Genomic DNA, 26,713 nt, shown 5'->3' with positions numbered 1-26,713 from the left:
TTAATAATATTCTAGAGCTAAAACTCCAGATATGTTCAACAAATCCTGGGAAGAGGTAGAAATGGAGGTGAGTATAAGCAAGATTAAATCATATACAATTTTCAGAGGGAGTTTATAGATACAAGTTCACCCTTTTAAAATATTTCTTTTGACAGGTAATATGTATACAAGAAACAAAATTAAAAGTTCCAGATATGATATGATTACAAAATACCATTCTCATTCTAGTTCCCCAGTTTACTAATTTCTCTCACAGGATGAGCCCCGCATTACTGATTTCTGGTTTATTCTTACAGAACTGTATATCTTCTTTCTTTCCATCTTCATCTTTCTTTTTAACTTAAGAGGCAGTCCACTATGTCTCCTGTTTTACAGTTAACTATTCCCTTTTGACAAGTTATTCACAACTTATATTGTAAATCAGTTTATGTCAATCAGTCTGTTAGTAAACACTAAGTTGCCTCATTTTTTTTGAACTGCTGTATTTATGTCCAATTGTTTACCAAAATTGAATCAATCCTCTACTGAAGTTAAGTTATAATCTCCAGTATTTGGTACTGTTGAGCCTTGTATAACATGGGATAGGAGCACTGACCCCTTGCACCATTGAAATCTGAGTATAACTTTACAGTCAGCTCTCCATATCCATGATTCTTCCATATCTGTGGTTCTGCATTTGTGGATTCAACCAACCTCGGATTATACAGTACTATAGTATGTTTTTTTTTTTTTTTGCGGTATGTGGGCCTCTCACTGTCATGGTCTCTCCCATTGTGGAGCACAGGCTCCGGACGCGCAGGCTCAGCAGCCATGGCTCACGGGCCCAGCTGCTCCGCGGCATGTGGGATCCTCCCGGATGGGGGCACAAACCCGTGTCCCCTGCATCGGCAGGCGGACTCTCAACCACTGCGCTGCCAGGGAAGCCCCTATAGTATGTTTTTATTGAAAAAAATGCACATATATGTGGACACTTGCAGTTCAAACCCATGTTCAATGGTCAACTGTATGTATAAACACTGCTAAAATGAATGTTCACATTTAATGACACATTTAAATAAATGACATTTTTAAAAATGTGTCATTTCTTACATATAGCAGAATATATCTGTGGAAAGAATCTTAGGACTGGAATTGCTGGTATAAAAATGGGTGTATGCATCTGTCATTTTGAAAATATTGCCAAATTGCTATCAGTTGAGCTTTTTGCTCTGTATAATTTTAGAAGTACTTTATTCCAATTAAATTTAGAAAATCTTTTCCGTTACAGTTTCTGAGCTTTGTGTCATACTTAGGGATTTTATTTTTTTTTCAGTTCAGGACTTTAAATCTCTCATTTCATTTGAGAATGTTGGTGTTTTATTATTTTATTTTTATTCTGTATATTATTTAATTTATTATTTTAATTATATAACCTACCTTCATTTATTTTGTGTAAAGTGTGATGTAGAAATACAATTTTTTTTTCAGATGTCTATTCAGGTGGCCTAACCATTTCTTGACTAATACATATTTTTATTAGTGATTTAAAATTATATCTTTATCATCCTACTTAATTTTTGATGTTGTTTTCTTTCTTGTCCCTTATTTACTAACACTTCTTTTGTTTGTATTAGATATCAAACACTGGTTTTACACAGGAATCCACAGCTAAGTAGAGGAAAGAGGTTTCATAGTTTGGCAGGATTGATGCAAAACAGTCTGGAGCTGCCACTGAAAGAAGAAGAAACAAAGCAAAGGACCCAAATAAATAATAAAGAAAGCAGTATCCAGAGGGAACTAGACAAAGAAGGTTAGATGTGTACATCCACATGATATCATATAGCTATCCACACATGCATCGCCATATAATGGAAAGGGGAAGCAAGAGAAACCATAAGCCTAGTGTGGGAAGAGAAAGATAGAGAAGGATTTACAAATGATATAAAGTCCATAGAGGTCCAGTGGAATAAAAATTAAACTGTGGGACTTCCCCGGTGGCACAGTGCATAAGAATCTGCCTGCCAATGCAGGGGACACTGGTTTGATCCCTGGTCTGTGAAGATCCCACATGTTGTGGAGAAACTAAGCCCGTGCACCACAACTACTGAGCCTGCACTCTAGAGCCCGTGCTCTGCAACAAGAGAAGCCACTGCAATGAGAAGCCTGAGCACCGCAACGAAGAACCAATGCAGCCAAAAATAAATAAAATTTAAAAAAAAATTAAACAGATTTATGCTGGGTATTAGGGTCTGTGATGGCCAAAACTGATAGCATCTCCCTTCCCTGCTCAGGTTATGAAGCAAAGTTTCTCTCTTTTTTTTTTTTACTAATAGAGGCGAGATCAGAAGACATGGCTTCAGGGCCATTAAGAAAGAGGGTTTTCTAATCCTGAGCTCCAGAATTCTTTAGATTTAACCACCTAGTCAAGGCAACATAAGATGGTGGAAGCTTCCCTGGAGAAGAACCGTTTCCATAAGTAGCAGCAAAACTAATGTGCACTGCAGGCATCTTCCTCCCTAGAGGAATACGGATGGAAGAGAGCAAACTTGTTAAAATGGTTCCAAAAAGAAACATTGCTCTGGGTAACTCAGGCAGAAACAGACTGATAAAGGGACAGAGAGAGGCAAAAAGGGCATCAAAATCTCTTCTCTAGGAAACCAGGTGGAGGGGAAATGTGTTCCCTCTAATATTAGACTTCTAGGCCTAATGAATGATGAGAGAAATGATCCCTGAAACAGAACAAGAAGGCATCAGTTACGGCATGTTAAACAATTAAATGTCTGATCGTATGTATGGTTAAAGGAAGGAAGGGTCATCAAGTGAACGTTGTTAAAACATGTATGATGAGGCAAGGTTTCCACGTTATGGGAATGGGAAAGCTTTACGGAGAATTTTTAGGAATAAATAGACAAAAACACAAACTTTAATGTCAATGACCACAAAGAAGAAAAGCATGATAAACCCTTTTCTTATTTAATTGTATCCAAAAAGTAATCCATAATGCTTATGTCAATCATTCAGCTTTAGAGATTAAAACTGTGACCTGGGGGCTTCCCTGGTTGCGCAGTGGTTGGGGGTCCGCCTGCCGATTCAGGGGACGCGGGTTCGTGCCCCGGTCTGGGAGGATCCCACATGCCGCGGAGCGGCTGGGCCCGTGAGCCATGGCTGCTGAGCCTGCGCGTCCGGAGCCTGTGCTCCGCAACGGGAGAGGCCACAACAGTGACAGGCCCGCGTACCGCAAAAAAAACAAAACAACAACAAAAAAAAAACTGTGACCTGATTGTGAAGATTTCTCCACCACCCACCCACCCACCCACACACACACACACACACACACACACACGTGATTTGACCTAAGGAGCTGGAGAGTGCCACTGCACTCTAGTCCATTACTATATAACATGTCACACATCATTCATGTTGGTTATTTCCACTACTCCTTGCCTCATACATTTTCATTTTTTCCTAAGTGTTTGGGATCTGCTTTTTAAACTTCAAAATGTGTTTTGTTGTTGTTTACAAATCGAAACATTACAGAATTCCAGAAATCTGATCTTTGAAAAGGTGGAGATTTTACTGACTTAACTCTGTACCCCTTAAGGTAATCACTAACTGTGATCCTTTATACTGACATAGTTCTGGAGATTCTGGAAGATTATTAAGCTTCAAATATGTAGTTGGCTACTAGCAATAGTATTTGAATGGTTGATTGCGGAAGTTAAATGAAAAGAAAAAGACAGCAACCACTTAACGACAGAATTCTGGAGCTGTGTACAGCTGTCTCCATGAGCACCATTTCCTACCTTTCTAGCTGTGCTGCCTACGCAAATTCCGTGGCTTCCTTGAGTTTCTATTTACACAATTTTGAAATGCATATATATACATATATATGTGTATATAGGTACATTTATACATATATATGTGTATAAATGAATATATATATATAACATATGAGAGTCATCACTGGCTGGATGCACCTTATGCCTCACCTCTTCAGCAGAACTCCCTCTCCAGTGTACAGTTTAATAATAGAAATATTTTTAACCTTGAGAATTTCCAGATAATGACATAAGAAGTTATAAGTGATGCCTGATGTCATTACTCTCTTTTGTACTACCCACCCGTTAATTTCATAAAAATAAGATGAAATAATGCTGAATTGAAGTATCAGTTGGCTTCAATAAATTTTATTAAATACACTTAATGATTAAATAAATGACTTTTTCACTCTTTTTTTTTTTTTTTTTTTTTTTTGCGGTACTTGGGCCTCTTACTGTTGTGGCCTCTCCCGTTGCGGAGCACAGGCTCCGGAAGCGCAGGCTCAGCAGCCATGGCTCATGGGCCCAGACGCTCTATGGCATGTGGGATCTTCCCGGACCGGGGCACGAACCTGTGTCCCCTGCATCGGCAGGCGGACTCTCAACCACTGCTCCACCAGGGAAGCCCTCACTCTATTTTAAACTTTGGAATTTATGTATGTATTAATACATAATGCATTTATTAATTTAAAGTATAAACTCTAAAACTATATAAAGAAGGTAATTCATAACTATGTCACCAGATTTCACATCTATTATCATATCATAATCAATAAATTTGTACTGGTATTAATTGCAAGGCAAATACACTTCCTGGATGTCTGCCTTAAAGATGCTTATACCCATGGTGTTAGAAATATTAGATAGAGTATGTGAGTTCTTTGTTGCTCATTTCTTGATGTCAGTAGTTCTCAAAGTGTGGTGCCCAGATCAGTAGCATCAGCATCTCCTGGAAATTTGGAAGTGCAAAATTGGGTCCCACCCACCCCAGACCTACTGAGTCCTGAGATAGAAACTCGGGGGGTTGGGACTCAGAAATCTGTGTTCTAACAAGTTCCCTAGGTGACTCAGATGCATGCTCAAGTTTGAGAACCACAGCTCTATGTGAATCTATGCTGTGAATTCTAAAATTCCCTCCCTGAATAAGAGAAGCTGAAATTGCATCACAAAAACCCAGATAATGCATCCCAGAGATTCACAGTTACATGGCACTAGTAAATTAGAGTGTCATATTGAATGTCTCTTTTAGGTAAATAAATGTTTTGATGGGAATTTTGCCCCTTTCTTGGTCTGCTGAAGATAATCTTGGAATCCAAGTGTATACGTAATGCAGAATGAAAGGGTGCTTACACAATTTACTGTTTACTTTAGAGCAAGGCTAATAGGCACAGTCATACCTGCTGGAACCTACTGAATATAATTTTTACATAGTTCTTTCAACAAAGATGACTTTAATTGCCCAAAGATAAATTGCCTCACTAGTGCTTTTCAGATGAATATTTTCAGGATTATCTTGCCTTGGAGCCTGAGGGCATCCAAATGAGCAAGGATGGGATGTGACAGAAAAGCAGCTTTAAACTCCTCCTGAAGCTTGTTGCTTTAGAATAACCACCAGATAGTCCTCTTGATGTAGACTAAAGAACACCTAGGTTGTCAGGTCCACAAAGTTTCTGCCAATTTACATGGCTCCCTGAGAACTGACTCAGCACACTTTGTAGAACGAACCTAATGCTTTTATAGGGTTGTGTACTGTTGCTCTCTCTCCTCCTCCCCCTCCTCCTCCTCCTGTATCTCTTCCAACTTATCCTTTTTCTTCTTCTTTTCTTAACTGCTATATATAGTATTATACAATGTATAACTTAGTCAATCAATTACTATTGTTTCCGTTATCTGGGATGTTATGAACATTGTTTTGTTAAACACCTTTATACTTAGATTTGTGTTTGATGATTTTCCCTTCAAGATATATTATTTCAATAGCATACCTGTGCCAAAAAGCATACATATTTTTAGAGCTTTCAATACATAGTGTTATGTTACTCCCTAGACACCTGTTACTAATTACCAATTAAATTTTTAGGATATACCTTTTATTTAAATGCGTGTTAACACTAGGCAGTAGTACTATTTTTCTTCTTTGTCAATCTAATTATTGTTTATTTTAATAAAATTTCCTTTGATTACTAATGAGGTTAGGCATTATAAAAATTTTACCAGCCAATTATATTTCCTCTTTTGTTATTTATTTCATTTGTCAATCCTTCTATTGGATATTCATCTATCTTATTGATTTTTAGGAGCTCTTTGTATATTAATGACATCAATCCATTAATGATATTAATGATACACTGGAAATGCTTCTCCAAGTTATTTTTTTCTTTTAAATTATTTCATTTTTTGCTTTTTCCTCAGCTTTACTGAGATATAATTAACATTGTGTAGGTTTAAAGTGTACAAGGAATTTGATACATTTATATATTGCAAAATGATTGCCACCATAGCTTTAGCTACCTCCTTCATCCCATCACATATCCAAGTTATTCTTTGTCTTAACTTTATTTACTGTGTTTTCCATGTTTACATAGAAAATATGTTAATTTTCCCATATGTATCTACCTATGTGACAAGGTTAAATAACTTTTTCCATCCCCAAATTATTTAACCATATGTATTTTCTTTCAGTACTTTTCTCTTTTCATTTAAATGTATAATACATCTGGAATTTTTTTTGAGGTAAGTATATGTTAGGAGTCTATCTTTTCTTCTAAGGAATTCCCTATCCCACGATAATATAAGTAGGAAAACTTTTTGACTGTCAGAGGAGAACTTCTCAATCCTACAGTCTATTTGAAAATTTCAGAAAGAATCTGTCATCTATTCTTTCTCTACAAACCATTTAACAACATTTTATCATTGTGCTTTGTCACTGAATTGACTGAAAATTGACTGGTTAGTGTGAGGTAGAAGAGCAAATGTTTAACTAATTCTGACTTTTCTTCAAGTTAACCAGTTCCTTCTCATATTTTTAGCTCAGTTTAAGAAAACTGCAGTGATTTTCTTCTTCTGATGATGATCCCAGTAAAGTTATTTGTTTCAAAGCATAGTTTGGAAATTTGCAGTTCAAAACACAAATCCCTTGGTCCCTCTCTATTACTTTTTGTTGTAAGGTGATACAGTGTAAAGTCCCCTACAAAGGCCAATTGCTAATTTTCCTTAGTATGTGTCTCCTTTCAGAGAAAACTAAACCATGTCTTTCTCTCCGTGGAGGTCTGAGACAAAAATAGCACCTCCATGCCTCATCAATTCGCATATTCCATTCAGCTTTCAAAGTAGTGTTGAGATGATCTTATCATAGTTGGGCATTCCTCAGGGTGCTCTTCTGTAATCAGAGGGCAGTATGTTGACTACACTACAGAGACTCTGGCCTGGTGGACTCTGAATAGAGTTGCCCAAGAGAGACCCAGTTCTTATTCTTACTATGCCATTTCATTAACTTTCACTTCTTACTAAACCCCTTAATCTTTCAGTATTTCATGTTTTGCATCTGCAGCAAGTGATAATAACGCTGATGTATTCTACCAGGAGATTGTTAGGATTAACTAATTAATGGTCACAAAGAGCCTTTTAAATAGAAAGTGCCAAATGTCTTCCCTGGTATGAAGCAAAATCATTTCGCTTGCCTTTTCATCTGTCCTTTGTTGTTAAGCTGTCTTCTATCATCTACTTTCAGAGTGCTTAGGCCCATCTACTTTTCAATTCAACTCCTTCCAAAAGACTTTTAAATAAAATCAAACTACTTTAGTTCCCAATTATGGGTAAGGAAAAAATCCTACTTTTATAGCGCAGTGCCTGGGGGACACAAGTCATAAGGTGCTTCTAATTCACCAGAATCAGAATGCTTTAAACACTCACTGGAATGTTTAAAAAGTCCAAAACAAAAAGACCAATATAGCATAAGGAAATTTCAAGAGATCAGAATTCAAATTACCAGAAACCTCAGTTACCTGGAAAACATTTTCCTGACAATTCAGCTTTCATGAAATAAAGAAATCATACATTTGATTTTTGAAAATGTACACACAGAGGTCCCCAATAGATATTTTTTCCAAAGAAGATATACAGATGGCTGACAGACACATGAAAAGATGCTCAACATCACGAATCATCAGGGAACTGCAAATCAAAACTACAATGAGATATTACCTCACATCTGTCAGAATGGCTAGTATCAAAAAGACAACAAATAACAAGTGTTGGTGAGGGTGTGGAGAAAAGGGAACCCTCGTGCACTGTTGGTGGGAATGTACATTGGTGCAGCCACTATGGAGAACAGTATGGAGGTTCCTCAAAAAATTAAAACTAGAACTGCCCTACGATCTAGCAATTCCACTTCTGGGTATTTTTCTGAAGAAAACAAAGCATTAATTTGAAGATATATATACACCCCTATGATCATTGCAGCATTATTTACAATAGCCAAGATATGGAAGCAACCGAAGTGTCCATTGGTAGACATGGACATACAAATACTGTATGATTTCATTTATATGTGGAATATAAAAAAAATGAATAAATATAACAAAACAACAACAGAGTCATAGATACAGGGAACAAACAGGTAGTTTCCAGTGGAGGGTGAGAGGGATGAGTGAAATAAGTGAGGTAGATTAGATTAAGAGGTACAAACTCTCAGTTACAAAATAAATGAGTTAAAGGGATGAAATATACAGCATGGGGAATATAGTCAAAAATACTGTAATATCTTTGCATGGTGACAGATGGTAACTGACATCGTGGCGACCATTTTGTAATGTATAGAAATGTTGAATGACTATGTTGTGCACCAGGAGCTATCATAGTGTTGTAGGTCAATTATACTTCAAGCAAACAAGCTCACAGAGAGATCAGATCTGTGGTTTCTAGAGGTGGGGGTGGGGGGAGGGGGAATTGGATGAAGGTGATCAAAAGGCACAAACTTCCCTTTATAACATAAGTAAGTACTAGGGATGTAATGTACAGCATGACTGATACAATTAACACTGCTGTATGTTATATGTGAAAGTTAAGAGCATAAATCCTGAGTTCTCATCATACTGTAAAATATTTTTTCTTTAATTTTGTATCTATATGAGATGATTGATGTTCGCTAAACTTATTGTGATAATCGTTTCATGATGTATGTAAGTCAAATCATGCTGCACACCTTAAATGTGTACAGTGCTGTATATAAATTATATCTCAATAAGAGTGGAAGAAAAAATAATTAAAAAATAAAAATAAATATGCACACAAATTCATGGATATGTCACACTCTACTCGACCTTCTATAGAGATGCATCTTTAGACTAGATGACTGCATAATTTATCATCAAAACCAGGACACTACTGAGAGTGAAAGAAACTATTATTGATTCAACCAGAAGATCAGGATTAGATCAGAGCCATCCTAGACTAACCAGTATAGATGGTCACCCTGTCCATACATCTACTGAATGATAATCATTAACATTCAGTTTGATGATGCTGGTTGATTCAAACAAGATATTCAGTTTCTCTGTTATTAGCAGAAATAGAAACACAAAAAAGTTTCTGTTTAAGCCCGTGTTAATTAATTAATTAGACATTTCTATTTACTAATCATTCTAGAAATATTGAGTCATCATAATTCAGACAGGCACCAGGACAGTAATTAAATAAAGCAACTGTCTGTTTTCACAGTATCAATTCTATGCCTTCTGTTTTGGAGTAGCCCCATCTTATGCATGGTCCATTCTAGATTCCTGCCATCCGGGGATGTGATGGAAGGGAATTGGTCTGGTAGGGCACCTAGGAAAGCCTCAGAGCTTTTTGACCCTGTCCAGGACTGCACTGTCTTCACAAAGAATTACTTACTGGAGAAGGAGTCATGCTAACAAGTAGTGACTCCCCAGCAAATGCTCTGGCTCTAAACAATCACAGCCCTGAGCTTAAGAGCAAAGAAATAAGCCTTTTCTTCTGGTTTTAGTGTGGGTAAAAATCACTAATTTGTTTTCCTAAAGTAGAGATTACTGAGCCCCACCCTCAGAGATACTAATGCAGTTGGCTTTGCAAGGGACCCAGGATTTGCATGTCTCAAAACATCCTCGGTTATTCTGAAAGAAGTGGCCAGAACCTCTTTTCTAAGAAAATTGTTTCCAAACTTTAAACACCAAAGTTTGTACCATAACCTAAACATGGTCCATAATTATGGTGTTACCTGTATTTACAATGAAGCAATTTGGACAATGAGGACTGCAACTTGAGAGGCTAAACATATCTAATATCTTCTATAAAATAAGAAAGAACTAGTAGGAGAACCTATTTTCTTATGAAGAAATTTTTGTTAAGATTAAATCATTTAAAACTGAAAGCTTAATTTAAGAACGCTTTCCTCAAAAACAGTACCTCTTAAAATGCCTCAAGTTGTTCTAAAGCAAGTGGCCAATGTTTCTCACACACACTGAGAAATATTGTTCTTAAAAGCTGAAGACCAATCTAGTTGACCATAACAGAGCTTTATATTTCATGACAATGTTTTTGTAATTTGTAAAATGAATCCTACACATTTAGGGTATTAGTATTTTTTTATCCTACAAACCATAAGCAAACATCTTGGAATGTCTTACAATTTAAAAGGGAAAAGGGACCAAGTGCACAAAACACTTAGGGTCATGCAAATTAAATTTTATGACCTTGATTATTTAAAAAGAGTTTGAATCTCTATTTGTGCTTCTGAACTTATTCCATCTTCCCCATAAGATTACACAGCATTCTAAGATATGAGTTGCTATTATATTGGCTAATTATAATAATGACAATGGTCAACAGTTTTATGCTAGGTATGTGCTAAGTGATATACACACAAAGTCATTCGTAAGAGTTTATTCATTTTTATTAATTAGTCCCGCAACTATTTGTTTGCCTTCTATGAAAAGGGGCATACTTTGCAAGATGCTGGTGATCGTGATGAACACGGTAGATGATAATAGAGCTCTAACTTCAAACCTCAATATGGACATTTACAAGACAACTTACTAAGAGTTGTAAATTGATCAAGTTAGATGTGTTGACATCGATTGGAAGAAAACATGCCATAACTCAATGCCTTTTATCATAGGTTCATTTTTCTAGCTGAGTCCTCAAAAATACAGTTAAAACAAGAGGAAAGACATCTGGTAAATGCTTTGACAGATGAGGAATAACATTTCGAGAATTTTTTTCTTTTCTTGGAAAGAGAAAAACGTAAAGCTCCCTTTATGTTCAATTATTGAATTCTCCAAAGGCCCAGCATGAAAGCCGTTACAAATTCTTGCAGTAAGCCAACAATAAAAGTATATTTTAGAACATCAAAAAATACAAACAAGAAAATAGCTGCAAAGATGAATAGCTACTATCTCCAACTTTCACAATCCCTGGGCTAAATTTTGCTTAATTAAAATTAAACAACCATGGCCATAGAAAAGTTTCATGATAAAACCTTAATTCAAGTGGATTGTTGACTATTTACCAGTTATGAGCTATCATAACTTAGTTACTGAACTAATCCTCACTTATTGAATCTATAATATGAATAAAAATACTATTGATTTCACAGGGTTGTTCTGAGTAGTATAGAGGTAATGTTTTTAAAGTATTTAGCACTGTTGAGTGGAACATAGTGTTTACCTAAAACAAATAGACTGCCAAGTTATTTCTCTGGCAAAACTGGGTTTATTTAGAATCAACAAAAAATTGCAGTTCAGGGTCTGCAACAATGGTGAGCTATGTGCAAGTCTCTGGTAACAAGGAGAAGAAGACTCTTTCATAGAGAAGAAAAGGAAGCTGGGAGGGCTATGTTAAACTAAGGATCCTTTGGAGGAATTGAGAGTTTGAAGTACAGTGGCTTCTCATTGGCTGAGTTGTGACAGTCTCTCATTGGCTGAGCTCCTGCCAGGTAAGAAGAGGAAGTCTTTCTTCTTCCTGTTGGCCTCTGCTATTGCCAGAAGGCATGAAATCTCCCCTTCCTGGCCTCCCAAACCTACTTAAATTGAGTTTTCTGCTTATTAATTTTTATAATAGTAAATGCTCAAGAAAATTAGCTATTGTTTGACTCTAAGTCAACTCATTTAATTAATTATTTCTCAATTCTATTTTCCGTAATATCAGTACAACAATGTAGTGTATAATACAAGGGGTCCTAATGGATATTTAGACCTCATAATATGTCTGTTGTCTTTAGAATTTAAGTAAAAAAAGTTATAACTAAGCCATTTTTCAAACTATAAGCAAAGGACCACAGAACTTGTTCCTTAAAGATATCAGCTCTAACTGTGCCTGTCACCATAGGTTTGAAGACATAGCTCACTTTTTTAATACTGATCTGAGTTTGCATAGTCAGCAATCCTTTCCTCAGATTCTGTACTTTACCGGAGTATAATTGAGTGGCTTTCAATTACTGAGAAAAGAACTGATGAATTGTTAACCATTCCCATGTGGGAATAATGTCTCTGACTCAATACAAATACAAATCATGTTTGAGAACAAGCTTGACAACTGTTTCTGAGTTTCATTATGCAGAACTTTTTACATTCCCCTCTCACCGACCCCACCCACTCACCATTGTGTTTTTTCTTTTATTACCTTGTCATTTTATTACATACTGTAAGACCTCTCAAAAGTTCTTCGGGGAGCTCAAGGAAAATATTAAGTGTTTATAGTAGATTAGATGGTGCTTTTCAAAGGCACAAATTTTGGTGTGTGGGAAATTTATGTTCTAGGACTGATTTTAAAGCTTTACCTGTTCCTTGAGGCAACTCCCAAATGCCACTCTCCTCACCTGAGCTCACCAAAGCAGCCCCTCACTCTTGGCTGTGTCCTCAGGTCTATCTCGACATAGGTCAAGCACACTGATTGCCCTCCAGTACAGCCTGTAGAAACTGTAGCCAGGGACTACACAAGCACTCACCTTGGCTTTTCCATCATGTAACTGCTTGATTCTTCCTCATTGTTTGGCCACATATATACTGAAATGTCAACATTTGTTTTTCTATTTCCTACCAAAATCTCTTAAAGAAGGGATTATATTTAGTCACCCTCTATTTAGGTAAAAATATTTGCTAATGATAATGCTTCATCATTTGCCATTATTGGAAAAACCAGAACACAGATTGTAAAGCTTTCAGTTTTATCCTCAATGATTGGGTTGAAGAGGAAAAGCATTGATTCTCTTAATAAACAGGCAGAGGAGTAAATGGGGGTGGTTACATAAGTTCTTCCTTTGTTTTTATCTTTTGTAAGCACATACAAGCTCAAAATTCCATATTTTCTTCTTTATTCCAATGACAAGGCAGTCATACTCTTAGAATGGGCAAGTAGAGTGCAAAAAGTATGTTTTGATTTTTGTGATAGCTGTCATTCTCAGTACATATGAATCCACACAGTTGAATTCAAACTGTGAATGTGTGTGTGTGTCTGTGTGTTTCTGTTACAGCTATATTTATTTCTGTAAGTAGGGGTAGCTCTTATTTGGTTCAGCACAGAGTGATTTTCCTGGAGGACGTTTTTAAAAGGAAATTGTCTACGTGAAGAAACAATGTAGTTATAATCCTCAGAATTAACCTTTTCAAATATGTATAAGTGGCATACATTCCCTTGTTTTGCTGTTTTATTTTCAATCCAAGATTTTTAGAGAATTTTTTGCTCACATCTCTCTCCTCACTCCTCAAATCTCATGCATGATGCAAGATAGAAGTTAGAGGTCAGACAAATACAATTAGATGGAATACTTGGGGAAACTCCCTCCCTCCCTCCCTCCCTCCCTCCCTCCTTACCTTCCTTCCATCTTTGCTTCCTTGCTTTGTTTTCTCTTTGGGGCATTTTAAAGCTATTTTAGATTGCAAATTATACCATCCCCAGGTCAAGTTAAAAAGCCCTAGCCAATCTGCAGACAGGTTACCCCAGGCTCTTATTACCATTCCGTGCAAATTTCTGTTTCTCTTTAAGATTGTTTTACTGATATCTAAGGACATACAATGGAAACTTTACCACTGGTAAAGATTTTGTCCCTCGATTTGCCTTTTCAAACTATTTTCCCTTGATTTACCTTTTCAAAGTCGACTTAATGTTTTGAAATAGTACCCAGTATTGGTGAGCCTAAGTTGAAAAATGGTATTCTCAGAAAGAAATGATTAAACTGTATACCGTAAAGAGAAGCAATTTGGCAATAATATCAAAAGCATTAAAGATATATATATATATATATATATATATCATGTTTAGCAACCCATGCTAATAAAATAATCAAGTATATACACAAATCTTTTCAAGTTGCTATTCATAATGTTAGAATATGAGAAATTTCTTAAGTATCCAATGATTAGAGAATTAATCAATAAATTAATCAAAATTAGAATATTATGGTAGCATTAAAATCATGTTTGCTTTTAAGAGAAAAGTATGTTTTGTATGTGTATTTCAGAAGGATATTTTAAATATACTAAATAATACTAATATACTAATAATACTAAATGAGAAAAGAAGGTTTCAAAAGTACAAATCATGTATGATTATAATTCTGAAACCATATATATATATATATATATATATATATATATATATATACGGTTTCTCTCATATATATTAGAATACAGCAAAATTTTAATGTTCTATTCAGTTACCTCTGCATGGTGATATCATTAGCTTTTTCTGTATTGTCTACACTGAGCACATATAACTGGAAAAGAAAAGATATTAATCTGGAGAAAAGCTCATTTTAAAGATATCAAATGATTTCTCATCCGTTCTACCATTCACAATACACTAGTTCTTATTGCTATTAATTTTGTCACTATCTCCTAAATATATCTTCTCTACACTACACACATTTAAGATTCCCAAATGCTTCCATTAAATGTTTTATATTATCCTTGATTAATAAAATCAAACTGCTGCAAAATATAAAATATTTACAAAGCTTGATTCAGTGAAAATGTAACCTCGTTTATATTGCCAGGAAGAGTATACAGTTAATGGAGAATGTGGTTCAAAGAAATTGAAAACCTTAAATGCATGTGAACCTTATTTAACAAGATATTAGCAGTAATAGTATTCAAGGAATCACGAAAGTTAGTGAGATCTTATTATCGGCCTGTCTGTTTGTACTACAGCTCTCTGCTGGAAAGATCCACAAGAATCTTCTAATGCCATGGTCTATAAATTGTCTCATGAAGAGCAGTTTATTTATTTAATGAAATTTAACCCCAATCACTCTTTTCTGAATGTTGTCAACCTACTGTGTGGAAGTGCATCATATCAACCTAATTTCAAAAGGTTCTCTTTTGTGAAAAACACTAAGTTTAATGTTCCAAATATATTTTAGTTTCAAGTAATTATCACCACTATCATATATTACAATCTTAGGTAAGTGTTAATGACATATTGGCATGCTGTTATTACTTTCAAACTATAATAAATGTTTCAGTTATTTTCTCAAATATCGAATCAAAAATCAAGACTAGCCTTTGTAAAAATTAAGAAACAGAAACCTGAATTAAATAGAGCTGTGAGACCAGAAGGGGGAGCTCTCACTCCCTTCCATGAGGGCAGAGCCCAACAGGAAGAAGAAAGATTTCCCCTTCCTCCCGGCAAACACTCAACCAATGAAAAGCCATGGACGCTTTGTTTACTGTAGCCCTCCCAATTTCCTTTATTCTCTCCATAAAAGCTTTCTCCTTCCCTTGCCAGATGAGGACTTGCAGGCAGCTGGCCTTGGCTGCAGACACCGAATTGTAATTTGCTGCTGATCACAAATAAACCCATCTTTGCTGGACACATACTGGCAGCCTATTTGTTTCAGATCAACACCTTCTTAAAAAGTGACATTTAAACTGGGTCCTCATGGAGTCCCAAGTAAGCAAATGAGCTTGGGCAGAGGGGGAAAAAAGCCAGGAGGAAAAGGATCCAGAATATGCAAATGTCTAGGGCAAAAGAGAAAAGTTATTAAAAATTGCTCAGTAGAGCTGAAACAGTGAAAAGAGATTTATTTAATTCAATAAATGTTTATGAATCATCTACTCAGGGTTATGCATGTGATTGCTACTGGGGATTTGTTGACGAACTGGAGAAGGAGGGAGGCTGGGAATAGAGGTTAAAAAACGTTATAACCACAAATATAAATGTTCTGAGTGTTACCAGGGAGGACATCTCTAGCTAATCTGGAAGACCTAACCCAGACTGGAAAGAAAGAGAAGACTTCCAGAGGAAGTGGCATTGAGCTGGACCTGGAGGATAAAATGATCGCGGCCAGCTTGGCAGCGTCAGAGCAGGGGGCCAATCATACATCAGGACGTGGAGAACATGAGGCAGGCGACTTTAGCAGGGTCACGAAATATGACAAAGTTCACTATAGCTTAGTGTGGAGAGCCTGGGGGAGAGGGGAACGTGGTGATGGACAGGAAGTGGGCGGGGTTAAACATGCAGGGCATTGCGGGTCCAGGACTGTGGTCTTTAGTATAAGAGCTGTGGAAGGACTTTACCTCACAAAACAGAGGAGTGACAAAATCAGAGGTGCTTTTGTAAAAGGTCACTTTCAGAGGAACTGTAGAAAACACGTGAGGGTGAATGAAGGGAGACTGCTTAGGCAGCTAATACAGAACTTCAAAAAATAGGGAAGGGAGATTTGGGTGGCAGTCGTAGTAACAGGAATGGAAGGTAGTGGACTAAAGCATTTTGCTCCAGACCTCCTCTCCTAATGACTGAGGCTCTAGACAAGCAACCAGCCTGCCCTATATGAGGTATAAACCACATAGTTCCTCCAGGTTGAGAGGCAGGGGGGTCAATCCCTGACGGTGACTGCCCTTTGTTTTCTAAACGGACACGGAGCCATGCATCATTATGCCTGTTTTTTTTTTTTTTTGCGGTACGTGGGCCTCTCACTGTTGTGGCCTCTCCCGTTGCGGAGCACAGGCTCCAGACGTGCAGGCTCAGCGGCCATGGCTCACGGGCCCAGCCGCTCCGCGGCATGTGGGATCTTCCCAGACCGGGGCAAGAACCCGCGTCCCCTGCATCAGCAGGCGGACTCCCAACCACTGCGCCAGCAGGGAAGCCTCATTATGCCTTTTCAAAGGTCATTTAATAATATCTATTTCATTTCAATGTTACAAAGTTTAAATGGGATAAATTGAATGTGCTTTGGAAACTATGATCATTTTATTCTAAAACCCTAAACAGTTATCCACCCGTCTATATTTATTCAGTAAACACTTCCTTTATGCTTGACATCATGCTGGGCATCATGGAAAAACCAGAGGAAATTTATGAATGTATTGGTGTGTGATTTAAAGAAGTGCTTAAAAGTGAATAGAATTAAGGGAACATTGAAAATAGTGAGGTGGACCCAGACCTTCTGCTCTAAGTATAGATCATGTTTCTCTGTTTTAAATCTGTGAGAAGTGTGCTGAGTTAACCTTGAAATACAATTCATCTTCTCTTGATTTGTTATTTAGAAGTGTTGATTACCCTAGGGGGAGAATTATCTTGTGAGTGAACTTGGGAAGTGTCTGGTGGAGATTTTCCCAGCAGTTGGAGCCCAGATGATTACTGTATCTGCCCGATGTCATGGCCAGACCCTCATTGTTTATGTTTCATTATAATCCAATTAGGTAAGCACAACCTTAAAGGTTTATAGATAACAGAGGTTCCAAACGTTTAAATTTCTCTTTTATTCTTCTTCTTGTGATGGAACATTCTGCTCAAAGGAAAAAACAGATTATATTACTGGTGAAATCATTTTCTTCTCATCTAAACTGTCTCTGGGCCTCTTCTTATTTCTGCCAGTCTTCCTGATCTAAACCAGGTTGTTATTGAGAGCACTTTCATTTGCACTTTGTGAAAACACAGTTTGTATCATCATTTATTCTATTGCTCTGCAGTTAGGTCTATGTTCCGATGAACATAAAAATCGAACAAAGTTCCATGAAGCATACACATCTCGGGGAGAAAACAAAAGTAAAATTTTCGCTCCTCAGTTTATGGAATGTTAGACAATTTGTGAATATAGTTGATTATACTCATCTTTCTTTGACTTAAACTTTACTTTAAAAGTATTAAAATATATAGTTCAGTAATGGTAGAAAAGATATGAGTATATATTTTTGCAATCATAAATTTTTTTATATGCAAGGAAGGTATCAGAAGATATGGATTTTAGTTATAATTCTTGGAAAAGTCCCAAACATCTCAAAGTATCAATTTTCTTATCTTTGCAATAAGAATAATAATGTCCATAGAATAAGGTGGTTCTGAGGATAAAATATGATAGCTTCTAGGAAGAGAGTGCAAGTATAAAGCACCACATAAATTTGACATTGACCAGCAGCTCTTGCCTAGATGTCCAAGTTTAAAGATTTTAAAACATGATGCCAACTGAAAAGTATTATTAAATAAAATTCATGCTTCACTCATTCCTAAGTTTCACATTTGAAATCTTAAAAACTAATCCATTAATTTCATGAGATAATGAATTTAATAATTTATTTGATTTTGAAGTCAATTGTACTTTAATCTATTTTTAAACATTTTTATTTTTAGAAATTGAAATTTTTCTCTGAACTTGAGTAGATTACAATATGCCAATTTACACATTCATCCACTTACCCATCCAATAAACATTTATTGAGCAACTAATGTATAACCTAGACACTATAATAAGTGCTGGGAATAAAAAAACAAAAAGATGTTCTGTTTTTAAAAAAGGAATTCCCAATATAGTAAATTAGGAAATGTAATATACAATAATACACATTAGTACACAAAACGTGTAAACCAGCAATTGTGATTCACAGTAGTAGGTGTTATTTTAAAACTGTTTAAAAGGTACAGTGAGTAAACAAAGGCAAAAAGAAGATTCTTTATGTGAGAGAAGGATTATAGAAGGTGTCATAGAGGTTTCCTTTGAACTGAGTGTTACGAGTTCTGTGTCCTCCCAAAATTCACATGTTGAAGTACTAACCCCCAGGACCTCAGAATGTGACCTTCTTTGAAGACACGTTATTTGCAGAAGTAATTAAGTTACAATGGGGTTATTAGGCTGGACCCTAATCCAATATGATGGGTGTCCTTATACAAAGGGAAATTTGAACACAGACATGCATACAGGGAGAATGCCATGTGAAGACGAAGGCAGAAATCTGAGTCCTACAAGTCAAGGACCACCAAAGATTGCCAGAAAACAACCAGAGGCTAAAGCAGAAGCATGGAACAGATCCTTCCTCGTAGTTCCCAGAAGAAATGCTAACACCTTGATCTTGAACTTCTAGTCTCCAGAAACGTGAGAAATAAATTTCTGTTGTTTAAGCCACTCAATGTGTAGTACTTTGTGATGGCAGCCCAAGCAAACTAATACGGTATCTTAAAAAAAAATGAATAAGAATTCATCAGTATGACAAAGGAAAGAAGCATAGGGAGGGTGTTCAAGACTGAGGGCAGAGTTTGCACAAAGACAAGGTGATATGAAGAAGCAGGGTTCAAAGGTCAAACTGCAAGAAGTTCAGTTTGTCAGAACTTGGGATGTGATGGAAATCCCAGCAGGAGAAAACCTTAGAAAGATGGTCAGGAGTCACCCTGTAAAAGCCCCGAGGCCATGCTACGGGGTTTGGATTTTATTTTAAAAGCAATTGGAGACCACTGAAGGCTTTTAAACAGAGGAAACATATGATGAAGTGCATGTTTTATAAAGGCCTCTTACTTTTTTTAGTTTTTTGAAGGATGGTTTGAAGGGATGAAACTAGAGATCCAGGGCTCAGCCAGGAATTTACTGTGATAGTAACATGAGAAATGAAGGTTATTCGATAAAGGCTATAGAGTGGGATAAATGGGTAGATTTGGGAGATAGTAAAAAGTGGTAAAAATTCAGTAAGCAGCCGTTTAGCTGAGAGACAGAGAGAGAGAGAGTGGACTGTGACTGAGCAGTAGGTATGGAGAAGGGATGGATGAGACTATTTCCAAAGAAGAGCTGAAAGACGTCTTTTATCCAGTATAACAAAGGAAACCTACATGACCTTGACAAAATTATGACTTGCCCTTGACTACTGATCTGGTTATTTGGGCCTATTTGGGAGAGCATTTTAATGTATTGTGATTCTGGAAGCCCTGGATGGACACTTATTCAAGTGCCACCAATTATATACCAGCAATTCCAATAAACCATTACATTTTTATTATATTTTATTGTACATATCACAGATGCATATTCACTTTGATGGCAAACAAATGTTTCTGCATAAAAAATAATTTTATAAACTTTCTGTTTTTAGTGGAGAAGATAAAAATTCCTCTGGTAGCTAAACTGCAAAATGTTTTGCTATAAAACATAAATGTTCATTTTTTTCTAGTAAAAGAAAGGGAATGCAAATCTTCTATTCACACTAATGGAAAGCAACTTTATCCTAAACTACTCAAGCAACTTATTTTTTCTTAAGTTTCAAAATGTGTCACTTGAAAGTTAAAAAGAAAAGAGGGGCATAGCACTATTTTAGAAAGAAGTTAAGAACTTTCCTATTGCAGAAAATTACAAGGTATCCTAAGGGTACTTTGGATGTTTTTCTCTTTGCTACTAGTTACAATAGCTTGACAAAGCCAGCCTCTTCTTTTTCCATTAAAATCAATTAGCCCCTAGAGTTTGCATTTCCATGAAGTGATTTGCCAGGCTCTGGCTATTTTGCAGAGGATCTGTGAAATAACTAAATGATTTCCTTCCTTTACTTCTTTCTGTTGTAAAAAGTCCTTCTCGAAAGCCTTCCATGATGCTTCCCTAAGCTCCCTGCCCAGTATTAACCGGTGCTCTGTGTTTGCCTAGCCTGGTGAATGAAAAATGTTTCCTGCCGTATCAGTAAACAAAGGGCGTTGCAGCCACCAAGCCACTACAAGCATGAACAATGGTGAGCCCTGAGGGAGCTCAGGTTGGAGACAAAACGGGCTGCCCACTGCCCAGCCCTCCGCCACTGCAGCCACCACCTAAGGTGCACCCTGAGGGGACTCAAGATGGAAAGCACAGGATAACGGCCCCAGCCCCAGGAATGATTTCAATGAGCCCAGACTCTTGCATCTCCCCATACTTAGAAAAGTGCTAAAGTCTTTATCTTGAGATACCTGGTTTTCTTTTAATTAACAGTAATCTTTTGATGTTCCGACTACCTGGTCTTTGCTGCCAAACCCTCTATATATCCTGGCCCCTCGCTTACCTCTTCGGATCAGTCCCTCAGAGCTATCTGAGAGTCTGTCTTCAGAACTTGAAGTCCTCAGAAAGTCTGCCGAAAAAAACTAACTAACTCTCAACTTTTAGGTCGTGCATTTTTTTTTTTTTTTACGTGGACAGCCTTGACTGGAGCCTTTATTCTCTGTTCAAGAGATTATCGGCTCATTGCTAGCTCTCCACTTTGTAGTACTCTGCTTTTGTCAAGATTTTCCCTCAAGTTTCTTTCTGCTAGTTTAGCTTGGATATCATCTCCTCAAGGCACCAACTTTTGAGACAAAGGCCCCCCTACTTTATGTGCTCCATGACACCCCCTGAACGGCTCCATCATTTCACTTCACTCTACTTTACTGGAATTATCTAAATAAAACCTCCACCCAAGGGATATGAAATTCCTGCGGGCAGGTTGCTGTATAGAATCTGATACAAACTGTACTTTGCTTCACAGCACCAGCCCCTCTAGTCAATCTTTAAGGTATGTTTGCTAGGGACAAATCCTTTTAGTTTTCTTTCATCTGAGAAAGTCCTTAATACCCCTTCACCCTGAAGGAGAGTTTTCTATCACGGGATGTAGAATTCATGGCGGTAGTTCTTTTCTTTCAGCCCTTGAAGAATATTGTGTGACTTCATTATGTTCACATGGACTCAAGTAATGTGTTATTTCTCTTTGGCTCATTTTAAAATCTTTTCTTTGTAGTTTCAGAAGTATAATTATGTGTTTTGCTGTGTATTTCCCCAACTGGGTGATTCTGTAGGCTTGTGTCTTTTGCCAAATTTGAGACATTTTCAGCCTTTATTTCTTCAAATGCTCTCTCATTGCCTCTCTTTCTCTTCTCACCGGGACTCCAAAAATAAGAAAGTTGGATCTTTTGTTATTATTTCAACAGGTCACTGAGGATTTGTTTATTTTTTTGAGCTTATATTCTCTGTTGTTCAGGTTGGATGAATTCTATTGTTCCATCCTCAAATTCAGGGTCTATCTTCTGTCATCTCCACTTTACTATTGAGCCCATTTACTGAGTTTTTGCCTATTGTATTTTTCATTTCTACAATCTCTATTTTTTAAATTCTAAGTTTTGTTTCATTTCTAAGATTTTCCATGTTTCTCTCTCATTTCAAGAGAATTCATAATTATTTGTTAAGCACTTTTATGATGGCTGCTTTAAAATCCTTGTGAGATAATTGAAACATCTTATTCATTTCATCATCAGGTGTGTTGGCATCAGTTGATTATCTTTTCTTATTCAGGTTGTGATTTCCCTGTGAGGCAGGGAATAGATGGGTCCCTGGGGCAAACAGTTTGAGTTCGTTCCTGTGGACTGATATTCTGAGACAAGAATAACAGGACAATTGAGAGAGGAGGGTGGGCCCTGCCCAGATAGAAGATAAGAGACCACATATTTCTCATTCTCGAAGTCAGGAGACCTCCTCGACTATACATGTGCAGAAAGGCTCCTTGGAGGTCAAAAGGGGAGTGATGCCAAGTGGCTAAGTCTACCCATAGGCCTCTTCAGTAGAATCCATCTTGGCTAAGAGACGCATGCACACAAGGGAAGATCCTGAGATATACCAAATACAGACTTTGAACCAGGCAAATCTAAATGGCCAGAGGAAACCTGGAAGAAATGCCCCATATAAGTAATTCAAACTGCCACGAGGGTGTGACTTTCTCTCTGAGCCCACTCATGTGTCTACCCACATGTACTGAATTCTTTTTTTTCCTCTAATAAGTACTTTACTTGTTTCACTACTTTCCTTCTTTGTGGGAATTCTTTTTCTACAAAGCCATAGGGCCAGGGCCTTTTCACTGACCACTGGTCTAGTGGCTAGGATTTGCTGCTCTCACTGCCACAACCCGGCCTCAGTCTCTGGCCAGGAACTGAAATCCTGCTTCAAGCTGCTCTGCAGGCCGAGGCCACCCGAGATCACCTGGTTCTAAGTCAGATGATGATTTTTTTTTAATCACTTCCTGAACATTTTGGATATTATGTTCAGAGCCACTGGGCCTTATTTAAATTATTTTATTTTAACAGGAAGACACCCTGTTTAGGCTTGGCATGCAGGTCCTAGTCTACTTTTGTGTTCCAATTACAGTCTAATTTTCAGAGATTGTGTGGTGCTATGTTGGTCTGTTTGGTTTATTTCATGCCACTGGGGCTCCTACTGGTCCCTGATGATGCTAGTTGAGGGGTCTGAAGAAGCTTATCAAAGCCAGGTTGCCTTGTCTCTCTAGAAGGGTGAAGAGATTCTTAGGCTCATTACACAGAGTGCTTCCTGGGCTGGGTACTTGTGGTGAGATCCACCTTGTCCCAAGGATGCATGGTGTTTCTGGGTGGGGGAGGGGAATCATAGGACCAGTGGGGAAGGAGAGTGCTTCTTGTAGCTGCTTATTATCAAAAAGGTTTCCAACGGATTCTCCTTGCTGGTTCTGCTGGGTTTGCCTGGTATTGTCAGAGATACTCCCACTTGATGCAGTAGCAGTGAGCTAATCTGGGATGCCCTTTGTGGTTAGGTTGGAAATCAAGAAACACTGGGTCTAGATCACCTTCTTCTGTTGGTTGTGGGGTTGAAAGACGTCCTCCCACTGTTCTATTTCCCTAGCCCAGGGGTCTCTAGCCAGTTTGCCTTCCTCTTGCAACTTTCGAAGTTCTCCTTTGATTTTCTTCTTTTTTTTTTTTTTTTGCGGTACGCGGGCCTCTCACTGTTGTGGCCTCTCCCGTTGCGGAGCACAGGCTCCGGACGCACAGGCTCAGCGGCCATGGCTCACGGGCCCAGCTGCTCCGCGGCATGTAGGATCTTCCTGGGCCGGGGCACGAACCCGTGTCCCCTGCATCGGCAGGCAGACTCTCAACCACCGCACCACCAGGGAAGCCCTCCTTTGATTTTCTATTGGCTTATTTCCAGAGTTTATAGCTACAGTTAGTGCAGAGGAGCAGGGAGAGACAAGTCTTTGCCATCTCGTCATGATGGGAAATTCTACTACGCATAAAGATGGCCAGGTTTGCTCTAGACTATGCGCAGGACTGTTCCACAGTTATGCAAGTAAGGCTGGGCATAGAGAAGGTAATTGAGCTTTCTAAATGTTAGACATGGCCTTTGCACATTCAGATGCTATCACTTGCAACTGTGTCCTTCTGGAAGATGATTTACAGGATCCAGAAATTTGCATTGAGACCTGGGAAAATGCTGCCATTTTACCGCAGTGCTTTCTGACTGTACTGTGTTTCTACTGATTGCATTAGATATGGATACTTTAGTTTTACCTATATAAGTAGTCAAAGCGAGTGAAGAATTCTTGAGGTAGCAAGATGGTAGCAAGTGAAGAATGGGAGCAAGGGAAGAATTCTTGAGGATCTTAGAAACCATTCAACATCATTTTGTAGGTAAGAAAAATGGAGGCCCAAAGAGTTTTATTGACCTTTTCCAAATAATAGAGCCAAACTGTTGGAGAGCAGGATTAGGTCCCAGGGTTTATGACTTCTACTCAGTGCTTTTCTTCATTTCACCATGGAAATAAATAATAATGAATTAAGGCATTTTCAATAGCAAATATATTATTCTAACTCCTTCACAAATTTTTTCTCTACACATTTAATTTGTTGGCATATTTGGTTTTCTTATGCCATATAAAAAATACATCTATTCTGTCATTTATGAGCCAAGTACACAGAAGAAGAGAAAAATTTTAAATGATGCTAGTATCTATTCATTGAGCAAATTTTATTAAATGTTTTGTATATTCTAGGATTTAAGATAGTTGTGGAAGTACTGTAGAAACAGAAAGCTAAGTAAGAGATAACTTCCTAACTTCCATCCCTCACCCAAAGTAGTTTCCAGTCTAATGAGAGATACAGATGTATAAACTTACTATAATGTAAGATATGTGACATAACTGGTTAAAAAGGGGATATAAATCAAGTGTTGTCAAAGGGAATTGGAAATAATGGTAAAATCTGACTAGGTATATTAGGGAAGACAATCTAAGAGACGTCTTAAAGGTTGAATAAGAGTTAAATAATGCTCCATAAGGAGCTCATTCGATGTTAGCGTGGTGCTAAATACTTTACATAGGTAAACCAAACAACATAAATAAAGCTTTTACATAGATATAAGTTTATTGATGTTAAAATATAAAAATGAAAAGTTATTTAACTTATAAGTTTAAAGATGTTAACATTTAGAGGAGGGTTACAAATTTGCTCAAAGCTACTCAGTTATTACATGGTAGAACTGGAAGAAACCTGAGGACATCTACACTACAAACTTTCTGAGTCTACAGATTTTTGTGTCTCAGGAGTGCATAGTTCTGGGTTTACTGTATACTCTGAAACTATTGGTTCATGGTAAAATGTATTTTATTTCACATCATTTTAGACCTTGGTTATGTTTGTTAAATTTTTCTCAGTCTTTGTCAAGGTGTATTTTCTACCTTGGTCTCCTTCAAAATGCTAATTCTATGCTTTACGCCTGCTTCATGGACAGCAGGAAAAATTTATGGCCTTCAGATAAAATTACAGGTGTGAAATGTTCCACAAATAGAAATAATTCACCATATCATTTGACATTTTTTTTTCTGAAACATTGTATTCATAGATTTTTAAGTTACCAAAACAACAGGTTCTTCTAGTAAGGAGAACTATTTCATAACTATCTTTTAAAAGTATGTTTTTAAAGCAAAATAAGTAAAACCCTAACTTGTAAAATGAAGGCAATAATGGTTATGTGATGCTATGCCTTTAACTGCATGTCACTACATTTGTAATTCTTGTAATCACTCCTTTTGCTGAATTTCTGATCTAAGGTCTATATAGATACTCTAGAGTGTATCATAAGCTAAGATAATTAAAAGATGAACTAACATGCTTGTCATGATGCCAGTCTACATCATAGCTAAGACATCACTAGAAACTTAACAATACAGGAAACTATTAGTGTCCCATTGCTGCTGTAACAAACCAAAATTTAGTGCTCACAATGACACAAATTTATATCTTACAGTTCTGGAGGCCAGAAGTCCAACATGGGTCTCACTAGGTGTCTCAGTCAGATTGGGCTGCCATAACAAAGTATCACAGACTCTGGGCCCCAAACAACAGAAATGTATTTTTTCACAGCTCTAGAGGCTGGAAAGCCCAAGATCAAGGTTCTAGTCAATTTGATTTCTGGTGAGCACTCTCTTCTTGACTTACAGTCAACCACCTTCTCTACATATCCTCATATGGTACGGAGAGACCGAGCGCTCTGGTATCTTCTTCTTCTCATAACGGTACAAGCTCTATAGCTCCACTTTTATGACCTCATTTAACCTTTATCATCTCCCCACAGACTCTGTTGCCAAACACAGTCACACTGCAAGTTAGAGCTTTGACATATGTTTTTGGGAGTAACACAAACATTCAGTTAATAACACAAAACCTGAGGTCAAGGTGTCAGCAGGACTGCACTCTTTTTTGCACACTCTAGAGGAGAATCCATTTCCTTGCCTTTTCCAGCTTCTAGAGACTGCTCACATTGATTGGCTCCTGGCTCCCAGCTCCCTTCCTTCTTGAAAGTCAGTGTATTAGTTTCCTAAGGCTGCCATAACAAACTATCACAAAATGAGTGGCTTAAATTAACAGAAATTTATTGTCTTACAGTTCTGGAGGCTAGAAGTCCAAAATCAAGATGTTGC

Source organism: Hyperoodon ampullatus (assembly GCF_949752795.1).
Source record: "Hyperoodon ampullatus genome assembly, chromosome: 16".
NCBI classification, from domain to species: domain Eukaryota; kingdom Metazoa; phylum Chordata; class Mammalia; order Artiodactyla; family Ziphiidae; genus Hyperoodon; species Hyperoodon ampullatus.
Note: the sequence above shows the minus strand (reverse complement) of the source record.